Source organism: Neodiprion virginianus, chromosome 4, assembly GCF_021901495.1.
Source record: "Neodiprion virginianus isolate iyNeoVirg1 chromosome 4, iyNeoVirg1.1, whole genome shotgun sequence".
In the NCBI taxonomy this organism is placed as follows: Eukaryota; Metazoa; Arthropoda; class Insecta; order Hymenoptera; family Diprionidae; genus Neodiprion; species Neodiprion virginianus.
In genome coordinates, this window is record NC_060880.1 from 35080678 (window position 1) to 35095577 (window position 14900).

Genomic DNA, 14900 nt, shown 5'->3' on the forward strand with positions numbered 1-14900 from the left:
TAGTTGGAGCATCGGCACTCGCTGTAGATGTCTCTGATGTGACCGTCGTAGCGTTTGGAGATCCAGTAGTTGACGCCTCTGCACTTGTCGTGGACGACTCCGACGAGACCGTTGTAGCGTTGGAAGACTCTGTGGTCGATGCATCGGCATTTGATGTGGAGGTCCCTGATGTGACCGTCGTAGCGTTGAAAGACTCTGTGGTCGATGCATCAGCACTAGCTGTGGAGGTCTCTGATGTGACCGTCGTAGCTTCTGAAGATTCAGTAGTGGACGCCTCCGCATTTGTCGAGGATGTCTCCGACGAGACCGTTGTAGCATTGGATGATTCTGTAGTTGAAGCATCGGCACTCGCTGTAGATGTCTCTGATGTAACCGTCGTAGCGTTTGAAGATTCAGTAGTTGACGCCTCTGCACTTGTCGTGGACGACTCCGACGAGACCGTTGTCGCGTTGGAAGACTCTGTGGTCGATGCATCGGCACTTGATGTGGAGGTCCCCGATGTGATCGTCGTAGCGTTGGAAGACGCTGTGGTCGATGCATCAGCACTAGCTGTGGAGGTCACTGATGTGACCGTCGTAGCATTGGATGATTCTGTAGTTGAAGCATCGGCACTCGCTGTAGATGTCTCTGATGTGACCGTCGTAGCGTTTGAAGATTCAGTAGTTGACGCCTCTGCACTTGTCGTGGACGACTCCGACAGGACCGTTGTAGCGTTGGAAGACTCTGTGGTCGATGCATCGGCACTGGATGTGGAGGTCCCTGATGTGACCGTCGTAGCGTTGGAAGACTCTGTGGTCGATGCATCAGCACTAGCTGTGGAGGTCTCTGATGTGACCGTCGTAGCTTCTGAAGATTCAGTAGTTGACGCCTCCGCATTTGTCGAGGATGTCTCCGACGAGACCGTTGTAGCATTGGATGATTCTGTAGTTGAAGTATCGGCACTCGCTGTAGATGTCTCTGATGTGACCGTCGTAGCGTTTGAAGATTCAGTAGTTGACGCCTCTGCACTTGTCGTGGACGACTCCGACGAGACCGATGTCGCGTTGGAAGACTCTGTGGTCGATGCATCGGCACTTGCTGTGGAGGTCTCTGATGTGACCGTCGTAGCGTTGGAAGACTCTGTGGTCGATGCATCGGCACTAGCTGTGGAGGTCTCTGACGTGACCGTCGTAGCGTTTGAAGATTCAGTAGTTGACGCCTCCGCACTTGTCGTGGACAACTCCGACGAGACCGTTGTAGCGTTGGAAGACTCTGTGGTCGATGCATCTGCACTCGCCGTGGAGGTCTCTGATTTGACCGTCGTAGCGTTGGATGATTCTGTGGTCGATGCATCAGCACTAGCTGTGGAGGTCACAGATGTGACCGTCGTAGCATTGGATGATTCTGTAGTAGAAGCATCGGCACTCGCAGTAGAGGTCTCTGATTTGACCGTCGTAGCGTCGAAAGACTCCGTGGTCGATGCGTCAGCACTAGCTGTGGAGGTCACTGATGCGACCGTCGTAGCATTGGATGATTCTGTAGTTGAAGCATCGGCACTTGCTGTGGAGGTCTCTGATGTGACCGTCGTAGCGTTTGAAGATTCAGTAGTTGACGCCTCCGCATTTGTCGTGGACGTCTCCGACGAGACCGTTGTAGCGTTGGAAGACTCTGTGGTCGATGCATCGGAACTTGCTGTGGAGGTCTCTGATGTGACCGTCGTAGCGTTGGATGATTCTGTAGTTGAAGCATCGGCACTCACTGTAGATGTCTCTGATGTGATCGTCGTAGCGTTTGAAGATTCAGTAGTTGACGCCTCCGCACTTGTCGTGGACAACTCCGACGAGACCGTTGTAGCGTTGGAAGACTCTGTGGTCGATGCATCGGCACTCGCTGTAGATGTCTCTGATGTGACCGTCGTAGCGTTTGAAGATTCAGTAGTTGACGCCTCCGCATTTGTCGTGGACGTCTCCGACGAGACCGTTGTAGCGTTGAAAGACTCTGTGGTCGATGCATCGGCACTTGCTGTGGGGGTCTCCGATGTGACAGTCGTAGCGTTGAAAGACTCTGTGCTTGATGCATCAGCACTAGCTGTGAAGGTCACTGATGTGACCGTCGTAGCATTGGATGATTCTGCGGTCGATGCATCAGCACTAGCTGTGGAGGTCACTGATGTGACCGTCGTAGCATTGGATAATTCTGTAGTTGAAGCATCGGCACTCGCTGTAGATGTCTCTGATGTGACCGTCGTAGCGTTTGAAGATTCAGTAGTTGACGCCTCTGCACTTGTCGTGGACGACTCTGACGAGACCGTTGTCGCGTTGGAAGACTCTGTGGTCGATGCATCGGCACTTGCTGTGGAGGTCTCTGATGTGACCGTCGTAGCGTTGGATGATTCTGTAGTTGAAGCATCAGCACTTGATGTGGAGGTCTCTGATGTGACCGTCGTAGCGTTGAAAGACTCCGTGGTCGATGCATCAGCACTAGCTGTGGAGGTCACTGATGCGACCGTCGTAGCAATGGATGATTCTGTAGTTGAAGCAATGGCACTCGCTGTAGAGGTCTCTGATGTGACCGTCGTAGCGTTCGAAGATTCAGTAGTTGACGCCTCCGCATTTGTCGTGGACGTCTCCGACGAGACCGTTGTAGCGTTGGAAGACTCTGTGGTCAATGCATCGGCACTTGATGTGGAGGACCCTGATGTGACCGTCGTAGCGTTGGAAGACTCTGTGGTCGATGCATCAGCACTCGCTGTAGAGGTCTCTGATGTGACCGTTGTAGCGTTGGAAGACTCTGTGGTCGATGCATCGGCACTTGCTGTAGCGGTCCCTGATGTGACCGTCGTAGCGTTGGAAGACTCTGTGGTCGATGCATCAGCACTAGCTGTGGAGGTCACTGATGTGACCGTCGTAGCGTTTGAAGATTCAGTAGTTGACGCCTCCGCATTTGTCGTGGACGTCTCCGACGAGACCGTTGTAGCGTTGGAAGACTCTGTGGTCGATGCATCGGCACTTGCTGTGGAGGTCTCTGATGTGACCGTCGTAGCGTTGGATGATTCTGTAGTTGAAGCATTAGCACTTGATGTGGAGGTCTCTGATGTGACCGTCGTAGCGTTCGAAGATTCAGTAGTTGACGCCTCTGCACTTGTCGTGGACGACTCCGACGAGACCGTTGTAGCGTTGGAAGACTCTGTGGTCGATGCATCAGCACTAGCTGTGGAGGTCACTGATGTGACCGTCGTAGCGTTCGAAGATTCAGTAGTTGACGCCTCTGCACTTGTCGTGGACGACTCCGACGAGACCGTTGTAGCGTTGGAAAACTCTGTGGTCGATGCATCGGCACTTGATGTGGAGGTCTCTGATGTGACCGTCGTAGCGTTGGAAGACTCTGTGGTCGATGTATCAGCACTAGTTGTGGAGGTCACTGATGTGACCGTCGTAGCATTGGATGATTCTGTAGTTGAAGCATCGGCACTCGCTGTAGAGGTCTCTGATGTGACCGTCGTAGCGTTTGAAGATTCAGTAGTTGACGCCTCCGCATTTGTCGTGGACGTCTCCAACGAGACCGTTGTAGCGTTGGAAGACTCTGTGGTCGATGCATCGGCACTTGTTGCGGAGGTCTCTGATGTGACCGTCGAAGCGTTGGAAGACTCTGTGGTCGATGCATCAGCACTAGCTGTGGAGGTCACAGATGTGACCGTCGTCGCGTTCGATGATTCGGTAGTTGAAGCATCGGCACTCGCCGTGGAGGTCTCTGATGTGACCGTCGTAGAGTTTGAAGATTCAGTAGTTGACGCCCCTGCACTTGTCGTGGACGTCTCCGACGAGACCGTTGTAGCGTTGGACGATTCTGTAGTGTAAGCATCGGCACTCGCTGTAGAGGTCTCTGATTTGACCGTCGTAGCGTTGAAAGACTCCGTGGTCGATGCATCAGCACTAGCTGTGGAGGTCACTGATGCGACCGTCGTAGCAATGGATGATTCTGTAGTTGAAGCATCGGCACTCGCTGTAGAGGTCTCTGATGTGACCGTCGTAGCGTTCGAAGATTCAGTAGTTGACGCCTCTGCACTTGTCGTGGACAACTCCGACGAGACCGTTGTAGCGTTGGATAACTCTGTGGTCGATGCATCGGCACTTGATGTGGAGGTCTCTGATGTGACCGTCGTAGCGTTGGAAGACTCTGTGGTCGATGCATCAGCACTAGCTGTGGCGGTCACTGATGTGACCGTCGTAGCGTTTGAAGATTCAGTAGTTGACGCCTCCGCATTTGTCGTGGACGTCTCCGACGAGACCGTTGTAGCGTTGGAAGACACTGTGGTCGATGCATCGGCACTTGCTGTGGAGGTCTCTGATGTGACCGTCGTAGCGTTCGATGATTCTGTGGTTGAAGCATCAGCACTTGATGTGGAAGTCTCTGATGTGACCGCCGTAGCGTTGAAAGACTCCGTGGTCGATGCATCAGCACTAGCTGTGGAGGTCACTGATGCGACCGTCGTAGCAATGGATGATTCTGTAGTTGAAGCATCGGCACTCGCTGTAGAGGTCTCTGATGTGACCGTCGTAGCGTTCGAAGATTCAGTAGTTGACGCCTCTGCACTTGTCGTGGACGACTCCGACGAGACCGTTGTCGCGTTGGAAGACTCTGTGGTCGATGCATCGGCACTTGTTGCGGAGGTCTCTGATGTGACCGTCGTAGCGTTGGAAGACTCTGTGGTCGATGCATCAGCACTAGCTGTGGAGGTCACAGATGTGACCGTCGTCGCATTCGATGATTCGGTAGTTGAAGCATCGGCACTCGCCGTGGAGGTCTCTGATGTGACCGTCGTGAAGTTTGAAGATTCAGTAGTTGACGCCCCTGCACTTGTCGTGGACGTCTCCGACGAGACCGTTGTAGCGTTGGACGATTCTGTAGTGTAAGCATCGGCACTCGCTGTAGAGGTCTCTGATTTGACCGTCGTAGCGTTGAAAGACTCCGTGGTCGATGCATCAGCACTAGCTGTGGAGGTCACTGATGCGACCGTCGTAGCAATGGATGATTCTGTAGTTGAAGCATCGGCACTCGCTGTAGAGGTCTCTGATGTGACCGTCGTAGCGTTCGAAGATTCAGTAGTTGACGCCTCTGCACTTGTCGTGGACAACTCCGACGAGACCGTTGTAGCGTTGGATAACTCTGTGGTCGATGCATCGGCACTTGATGTGGAGGTCTCTGATGTGACCGTCGTAGCGTTGGAAGACTCTGTGGTCGATGCATCAGCACTAGCTGTGGAGGTCACTGATGTGACCGTCGTAGCGTTTGAAGATTCAGTAGTTGACGCCTCCGCATTTGTCGTGGACGTCTCCGACGAGACCGTTGTAGCGTTGGAAGACACTGTGGTCGATGCATCGGCACTTGCTGTGGAGGTCTCTGATGTGACCGTCGTAGCGTTCGATGATTCTGTAGTTGAAGCATCAGCACTTGATGTGGAAGTCTCTGATGTGACCGCCGTAGCGTTCGAAGATTCAGTAGTTGACGCCTCTGCACTTGTCGTGGACGACTCCGACGAGACCGTTGTAGCGTTGGAAAACTCTGTGGTCGATGCATCGGCACTTGCTGTGGAGGTCTCTGATGTGACTGTCGTAGCGTTGGATGATTCTGTAGTTAAAGCATCAGCACTTGATGTGGAGGTCCCTGATGTGACCGTCGTAGCGTTGGAAGACTCCGTGGTCGATGCATCAGCACTAGCTGTGGAGGTCACTGATGCGACCGTCGTAGCAATGGATGATTCTGTAGTTGAAGCATTGGCACTCGCTGTAGAGGTCTCTGATGTGACCGTCGTGGCGTTCGAAGATTCAGTAGTTGACGCCTCTGCATTCGTCGTGGACGTCTCCGACGAGACCGTTGTAGCGTTGGAAGACTCTGTGGTCGATGAATCGGTACTTGATGTGGAGGACCCTGATGTGACCGTCGTAGCGTTGGAAGACTCTGTGGTCGATGCATCAGCACTAGCTGTGGAGGTCTCTGATGTAACCGTCGTAGCGTTTGAAGATTCAGTAGTTGACGCCTCTGCACTTGTCGTGGACGACTCCGACGAGACCGTTGTCGCGTTGGAAGACTCTGTGGTCGATGCATCGGCACTTGTTGCGGAGTTCTCTGATGTGACCGTCGTAGCGTTGGAAGACTCTGTGGTCGATGCATCGGCACTTGCTGTGGAGGTCTCTGATGTAACCGTCGTAGCGTTTGAAGATTCAGTAGTTGACGCCGCTGCACTTGTCGTGGACGACTCCGACGAGACCGTTGTAGCGTTGGAAAACTCTGTGGTCGATGCATCGGCACTTGATGTGGAGGTCTCTGATGTGACCGTCGTAGCGTTGGAAGACTCTGTGGTCGATGCATCAGCACTAGCTGTGGAGGTCACTGATGTGACCGTCCCAGCATTGGATGATTCTGTAGTTGATGCATCGGCACTCGCTGTAGAGGTCTCTGATGTGACCGTCGTAGCGTTCGAAGATTCAGTAGTTGACGCCTCTGCACTTGTCGTGGACGACTCCGACGAGACCGTTGTAGCGTTGGAAAACTCTGTGGTCGATGCATCGGCACTTGTCGTGGACGACTCCGACGAGACCGTTGTCGCGTTGGAAGACTCTGTGGTCGATGCATCGGCACTTGTTGCGGAGGTCTCTGATGTGACCGTCGTAGCGTTGGAAGACTCTGTGGTCGATGCATCGGCACTCGCTGTAGGGGTCTCTGATGTGACCGTTGTAGCGTTGGAAGACTCTGTGGTCGATGCATCGGCACTTGCCGTAGAGGTCCCTGATGTGACCGTCGTAGCGTTGGAAGACTCTGTGGTCGATGCATCAGCACTAGCTGTGGAGGTCACTGATGTGACCGTCGTAGCGTTCGAAGATTCAGTAGTTGACGCCTCCGCATTTGTCGTGGACGTCTCCGACGAGACCGTTGTAGCGTTGGAAGACTCTGTGGTCGATGCATCGGCACTTGCTGTGGAGGTCTCTGATGTGACCGTCGTAGCGTTGGATGATTCTGTAGTTGAAGCATCAGCACTTGATGTGGAGGTCTCTGATGTGACTGTCGTAGCGTTCGAAGATTCAGTAGTTGACGCCTCTGCACTTGTCGTGGACGACTCCGACGAGACCGTTGTAGCGTTGGAAAACTCTGTGGTCGATGCATCGGCACTTGCTGTGGAGGTCTCTGATGTGACCGTCGTAGCGTTGGATGATTCTGTAGTTGAAGCATCAGCACTTGATGTGGAGGTCTCTGATGTGACCGTCGTAGCGTTGGAAGACTCTGTGGTCGATGCATCGGCACTTGCTGTGGAGGTCTCTGTTGTGACTGTCGTAGCTTTGGAAGACTCTGTGGTCGATGCATCAGCACTAGCTGTGGAGGTCACAGATGTGACCGTCGTAGCATTCGATGATTCGGTAGTTGAAGCATCGGCACTCGCCGTGGAGGTCTCTGATGTGACCGTCGTAGAGTTTGAAGATTCAGTAGTTGACGCCCCTGCACTTGTCGTGGACGTCTCCGACGAGACCGTTGTAGCGTTGGATGATTCTGTAGTAGAAGCATCGACACTCGCTGTAGAGGTCTCTGATTTGACCGTCGTAGCGTTGGAAGACTCTGTGGTCGATGCATCAGCACTAGCTGTGGAGGTCACTGATGTGACCGTCGTAGCGTTCGAAGATTCAGTAGTTGACGCCTCCGCATTTGTCGTGGACGTCTCCGACGAGACCGTTGTAGCGTTGGAAGACTCTGTGGTCGATGCATCGGCACTTGCTGTGGAGGTCTCTGATGTGACCGTCGTAGCGTTGGATGATTCTGTAGTTGAGGCATCAGCACTTGATGTGGTGGTCTCTGATGTGACTGTCGTAGCGTTCGAAGATTCAGTAGTTGACGCCTCTGCACTTGTCGTGGACGACTCCGACGAGACCGTTGTAGCGTTGGAAAACTCTGTGGTCGATGCATCGGCGCTTGCTGTGGAGGTCTCTGATGTGACCGTCGTAGCGTTGGATGATTCTGTAGTTGAAGCATCGGCACTCGCCGTGGAGGTCTCTGATGTGACCGTCGTAGAGTTTGAAGATTCAGTAGTTGACGCCCCTGCACTTGTCGTGGACGTCTCCGACGAGACCGTTGTAGCGTTGGATGATTCTGTAGTAGAAGCATCGACACTCGCTGTAGAGGTCTCTGATTTGACCGTCGTAGCGTTGAAAGACTCCGTGGTCGATGCATCAGCACTAGCTGTGGAGGTCACTGATGCGACCGTCGTAGCATTGGATGATTCTGTAGTTGAAGCATCGGCACTCGCTGTAGAGGTCTCTGATGTGACCGTCGTAGCGTTCGAAGATTCAGTAGTTGACGCCTCTGCACTTGTCGTGGACGACTCCGACGAGACCGTTGTAGCGTTGGAAAACTCTGTGGTCGATGCATCGGCACTTGATGTGGAGGTCTCTGATGTGACCGTCGTAGCGTTGGAAGACTCTGTGGTCGATGCATCAGCACTAGCTGTGGAGGTCACTGATGTGACCGTCGTAGCATTGGACGATTCTGTAGTTGAAGCATCGGCACTCGCTGTAGATGTCTCCGATGTGACCGTCGTAGCGTCTGAAGATTCAGTAGTTGACGCCTCTGCACTTGTCGTGGACGACTCCGACGAGACCGTTGTAGCGTTGGAAGACTCTGTGGTCGATGCATCGGCACTCGATGTGGAGGTCCCTGATGTGACCGTCGTAGCGTTGGAAGACTCTGTGGTCGATGCATCGGCACTTGCTGTGGAGGTCTCTGATGTAACCGTCGTAGCGTTTGAAGATTCAGTAGTTGACGCCTCTGCACTTGTCGTGGACGACTCCGACGAGACCGTTGTAGCGTTGGAAGACTCTGTGGTCGATGCATCGGCACTCGATGTGGAGGTCCCTGATGTGACCGTCGTAGCGTTGGAAGACTCTGTGGTCGATGCATCAGCACTAGCTGTGGAGGTCTCTGATGTGACCGTCGTAGCTTCTGAAGATTCATTAGTTGTCGCCTCCGCATTTGTCGTGGACGACTCTGACAAGACCGTTGTAGCGTTGGAAGACTCTGTGGTCGATGCATCGGCACTTGCTGTAGAGGTCCCTGATGTGACTGTCGTAGCGTTGGAAGATTCAGTAGTTGACGCCTCCGCATTTGTCGTGGACGTCTCCGACGAGACCGTTGTAGCGTTGGAAGACTCTGTGGTCGATGCATCGGCACTTGCTGTGGAGGTCTCTGATGTGACTGTCGTAGCGTTGGATGATTCTGTAGTTGAAGCATCAGCACTTGATGTGGAGGTCTGTGATGTGAACGTCGTAGCATTGAAAGACTCCGTGGTCGATGCATCAGCACTAGCTGTGGAGGTCACTGATGCGACCGTCGTAGCAATGGATGATTCTGTAGTTGAAGCATTGGCACTCGCTGTAGAGGTCTCTGATGTGACCGTCGTAGCGTTCGAAGATTCAGTAGTTGACGCCTCTGCACTTGTCGTGGACGACTCCGACGAGACCGTTGTAGCGTTGGAAAACTCAGTGGTCGATGCATCGGCACTTGATGTTGAGGTCTCTGATGTGACCGTCGTAGCGTTGGAAGACTCTGTGGTCGATGCATCAGCACTAGCTGTGGAGGTCACTGATGTGACCGTCGTAGCATTGGATGATTCCGTAGTTGAAGCATCGGCACTCGCTGTAGAGGTCTCTGATGTGACCGTCGTAGCGTTTGAAGATTCAGTAGTTGACGCCTCTGCACTTGTCGTGGACGACTCCGACGAGACCGTTGTAGCGTTGTAAAACTCTGTGGTCGATGCATCGGCACTTGATGTGGAGGTCTCTGATGTGACCGTCGTAGCGTTGGAAGACTCTGTGGTCGATGCATCAGCACTAGCTGTGGAGGTCACTGATGTGACCGTCGTAGCATTGGACGATTCTGTAGTTGAAGCATCGGCACTCGCTGTAGATGTCTCCGATGTGACCGTCGTAGCGTTTGAAGATTCAGTAGTTGACGCCTCTGCACTTGTCGTGGACGACTCCGACGAGACCGTTGTAGCGTTGGAAGACTCTGTGGTCGATGCATCGGCACTCGATGTGGAGGTCCCTGATGTGACCGTCGTAGCGTTGGAAGACTCTGTGGTCGATGCATCGGCACTTGCTGTGGAGGTCTCTGATGTAACCGTCGTAGCGTTTGAAGATTCAGTAGTTGACGCCTCTGCACTTGTCGTGGACGACTCCGACGAGACCGTTGTAGCGTTGGAAGACTCTGTGGTCGATGCATCAGCACTAGCTGTGGAGGTCACTGATGTGACCGTCGTAGCATTGGATGATTCCGTAGTTGAAGCATCGGCACTCGCTGTAGAGGTCTCTGATGTGACCGTCGTAGCGTTTGAAGATTCAGTAGTTGACGCCTCCGCATTTGTCGTGGACGTCTCCGACGAGACCGTTGTGGCGTTGGAAGACTCTGTGGTCGATGCATCGGCACTTGCTGTGGAGGTCTCTGATGTGACCGTCGTAGCGTTGGATGATTCTGTAGTTGAAGCATCAGCACTTGATGTGGAGGTCTCTGATGTGACCGTCGTAGCTTCTGAAGATTCAGTAGTCGACGCCTCCGCATTCGTCGTGGACGTCTCCGACGAGACCGTTGTAGCATTGGATGATTCTGTAGTTGAAGCATCGGCACTTGCTGTAGAGGTCTCTGATGTGATTGTCGTAGCGTTGGAAGACTCCGTGGTAGATGCATCAGCACTAGCTGTGGAGGTCACTGATGTGACCGTCGTAGCATTGGATGATTCCGTAGTTGAAGCATCGGCACTCGCTGTGGAGGTCTCTGATGTGACCGTCGTAGCGTTTGAAGATTCAGTAGTTGACGCCTCCGCATTCGTCGTGGACGTCTCCGACGAGACCGTTGTAGCGTTGGAAGACTCTGTGGTCGATGCATTGGCACTTGATGTGGAGGACCCTGATGTGTCCGTCGTAGCGTTGGAAGACTCTGTGGTCGATGCATCAGCACTAGCTGTGGAGGTCTCTGATGTGACCGTCGTAGCTTCTGAAGATTCAGTAGTCGTCGCCTCTGCACTTGTCGTGGACGACTCCGACGAGACCGTTGTCGCGTTGGAAGACTCTGTGGTCGATGCATCGGCACTTGTTGCGGAGGTCTCTGATGTGACCGTCGTAGCGTTGGAAGACTCTGTGGTCGATGCATCGGCACTCGCTGTAGAGGTCTCTGATGTGACCGTCGTAGCGTTGGAAGACTCTGTGGTCGATGCATCAGCACTAGCTGTGGAGGTCACTGATGTGACCGTCCCAGCATTGGATGATTCTGTAGTTGATGCATCGGCACTCGCTGTAGAGGTCTCTGATGTGACCGTCGTAGCGTTCGAAGATTCAGTAGTTGACGCCTCTGCACTTGTCGTGGACGACTCCAACGAGACCGTTGTCGCGTTGGAAGACTCTGTGGTCGATGCATCGGCACTTGTTGCGGAGGTCTCTGATGTGACCGTCGTAGCGTTGGAAGACTCTGTGGTCGTTGCATCGGCACTCGCTGTAGAGGTCTCTGATGTGACCGTTGTAGCGTTGGAAGACTCTGTGGTCGATGCATCGGCACTTGCTGTAGAGGTCCCTGATGTGACCGTCGTAGCGTTGGAAGACTCTGTGGTCGATGCATCGGCACTTGCTGTAGAGGTCTCTGATGTGACCGTCGTAGCGTTGGAAGACTCTGTGGTCGATGCATCAGCACTAGCTGTGAAGGTCACTGATGTGACCGTCGTAGCATTGGAAGACTCTGTGGTCGATGCATCGGCACTTGCTGTAGAGGTCTCTGATGTGACCGTCGTAGCGTTGGAAGACTCTGTGGTCGATGCATCAGCACTAGCTGTGAAGGTCACTGATGTGACCGTCGTAGCATTGGATGATTCTGTAGTTGAAGCATCGGCACTCGCTGTAGAGGTCTCTGATGTAACCGTCGTAGCGTTTGAAGATTCAGTAGTGTACGCCTCCGCATTTGTCGTGGACGTCTCCGACGAGACCGTTGTAGCGTTGGAAGACTCTGTGGTCGATGCATCGGCACTTGCTGTGGAGGTCTCTGATGTGACCGTCGTAGCGTTGGATGATTCTGTAGTTGAAGCATCAGCACTTGATGTGGAGGTCTCTGATGTGACCGTCGTAGCTTCTGAAGATTCAGTAGTCGACGCCTCCGCATTCGTCGTGGACGTCTCCGACGAGACCGTTGTAGCATTGGATGATTCTGTAGTTGAAGCATCGGCACTTGCTGTAGAGGTCTCTGATGTGATTGTCGTAGCGTTGGAAGACTCCGTGGTCGATGCATCAGCACTAGCTGTGGAGGTCACTGATGTGACCGTCGTAGCATTGGACGATTCTGTAGTTGAAGCATCGGCACTCGCTGTAGATGTCTCCGATGTGACCGTCGTAGCGTTTGAAGATTCAGTAGTTGACGCCTCTGCACTTGTCGTGGCCGACTCCGACGAGACCGTTGTAGCGTTGGAAGACTCTGTGGTCGATGCATCGGCACTCGATGTGGAGGTCCCTGATGTGACCGTCGTAGCGTTGGAAGACTCTGTGGTCGATGCATCAGCACTAGCTGTGGAGGTCTCTGATGTGACCGTCGTAGCTTCTGAAGATTCATTAGTTGTCGCCTCCGCATTTGTCGTGGACGACTCTGACGAGACCGTTGTAGCGTTGGAAGACTCTGTGGTCGATGCATCGGCACTTGCTGTAGAGGTCTCTGATGTGACCGTCGTAGCGTTGGAAGACTCTGTGGTCGATGCATCGGCACTAGCTGTGGAGGTCTCTGATGTGACCGTCGTAGCGTTTGAAGATTCAGTAGTTGACGCCTCCGCACTTGTCGTGGACAACTCCGACGAGACCGTTGTAGCGTTGGAAGACTCTGTGGTTGATGCATCGGCACTCGCTACAGATGTCTCTGACGTGACCGTCGTAGCGTTTGAAGATTCAGTAGTTGACGCCTCTGCACTTGTCGTGGACGACTCCGACGAGACCGTTGTCGCGTTGGAAGACTCTGTGGTCGATGCATCGGCACTTGTTGCGGAGGTCTCTGATGTGACCGTCGTAGCGTTGGAAGACTCTGTGGTCGATGCATCGGCACTCGCTGTAGAGGTCTCTGATGTGACCGTTGTAGCGTTGGAAGAGTCTGTGGTCGATGCGTCGGCACTTGCTGTAGAGGTCCCTGATGTGACCGTCGTAGCGTTGGAAGACTCTGTGGTCGATGCATCGGCACTTGCTGTAGAGGTTTCTGATGTGACCGTCGTAGCGCTGGAAGACTCTGTGGTCGATGCATCGGCACTTGCTGTGGAGGTCTCTGTTGTGACTGTCGTAGCTTTGGAAGACTCTGTGGTCGATGCATCAGCACTAGCTGTGGAGGTCACAGATGTGACCGTCGTAGCATTCGATGATTCGGTAGTTGAAGCATCGGCACTCGCCGTGGAGGTCTCTGATGTGACCGTCGTAGAGTTTGAAGATTCAGTAGTTGACGCCCCTGCACTTGTCGTGGACGTCTCCGACGAGACCGTTGTAGCGTTGGATGATTCTGTAGTAGAAGCATCGACACTCGCTGTAGAGGTCTCTGATTTGACCGTCGTAGCGTTGGAAGACTCTGTGGTCGATGCATCAGCACTAGCTGTGGAGGTCACTGATGTGACCGTCGTAGCGTTCGAAGATTCAGTAGTTGACGCCTCCGCATTTGTCGTGGACGTCTCCGACGAGACCGTTGTAGCGTTGGAAGACTCTGTGGTCGATGCATCGGCACTTGCTGTGGAGGTCTCTGATGTGACCGTCGTAGCGTTGGATGATTCTGTAGTTGAAGCATCAGCACTTGATGTGGAGGTCTCTGATGTGACTGTCGTAGCGTTCGAAGATTCAGTAGTTGACGCCTCTGCACTTGTCGTGGACGACTCCGACGAGACCGTTGTAGCGTTGGAAAACTCTGTGGTCAATGCATCGGCACTTGCTGTGGAGGTCTCTGATGTGACCGTCGTAGCGTTGGATGATTCTGTAGTTGAAGCATCAGCACTTGATGTGGAGGTCTCTGATGTGACCGTCGTAGCGTTGGAAGACTCTGTGGTCGATGCATCGGCACTTGCTGTGGAGGTCTCTGTTGTGACTGTCGTAGCTTTGGAAGACTCTGTGGTCGATGCATCAGCACTAGCTGTGGAGGTCACAGATGTGACCGTCGTAGCATTCGATGATTCGGTAGTTGAAGCATCGGCACTCGCCGTGGAGGTCTCTGATGTGACCGTCGTAGAGTTTGAAGATTCAGTAGTTGACGCCCCTGCACTTGTCGTGGACGTCTCCGACGAGACCGTTGTAGCGTTGGATGATTCTGTAGTAGAAGCATCGACACTCGCTGTAGAGGTCTCTGATTTGACCGTCGTCGCGTTGAAAGACTCCGTGGTCGATGCATCAGCACTAGCTGTGGAGGTCACTGATGCGACCGTCGTAGCATTGGATGATTCTGTAGTTGAAGCATCGGCACTCGCTGTAGAGGTCTCTGATGTGACCGTCGTAGCGTTCGAAGATTCAGTAGTTGACGCCTCTGCACTTGTCGTGGACGACTCCGACGAGACCGTTGTAGCGTTGGAAAACTCTGTGGTCGATGCATCGGCACTTGATGTGGAGGTCTCTGATGTGACCGTCGTAGCGTTGGAAGACTCTGTGGTCGATGCATCAGCACTAGCTGTGGAGGTCACTGATGTGACCGTCGTAGCATTGGACGATTCTGTAGTTGAAGCATCGGCACTCGCTGTAGATGTCTCCGATGTGACCGTCGTAGCGTTTGAAGATTCAGTAGTTGACGCCTCTGCACTTGTCGTGGACGACTCCGACGAGACCGTTGTAGCGTTGGAAGACTCTGTGGTCGATGCATCGGCACTCGATGTGGAGGTCCCTGATGTGACCGTCGTA

At 53.4% G+C, this 14900-nt stretch overlaps 1 protein-coding gene and 1 long non-coding RNA gene across 3 annotated transcripts in view; one reads left to right on the forward strand and one right to left on the reverse strand.

Annotated features, from left to right (window-relative positions):
* The window catches only part of LOC124302986 (calponin homology domain-containing protein DDB_G0272472-like), a 100360-nt gene that overhangs the window by 41661 nt on the left and 43799 nt on the right, over positions 1–14900 (reverse strand). The window lies entirely within an intron of this gene.
* On the forward strand, positions 4138–4554 carry LOC124302993 (uncharacterized). The gene is made up of 3 exons (XR_006907806.1): positions 4138–4187; positions 4320–4385; positions 4518–4554. It is a non-coding gene; the product is annotated as an uncharacterized LOC124302993 (long non-coding RNA).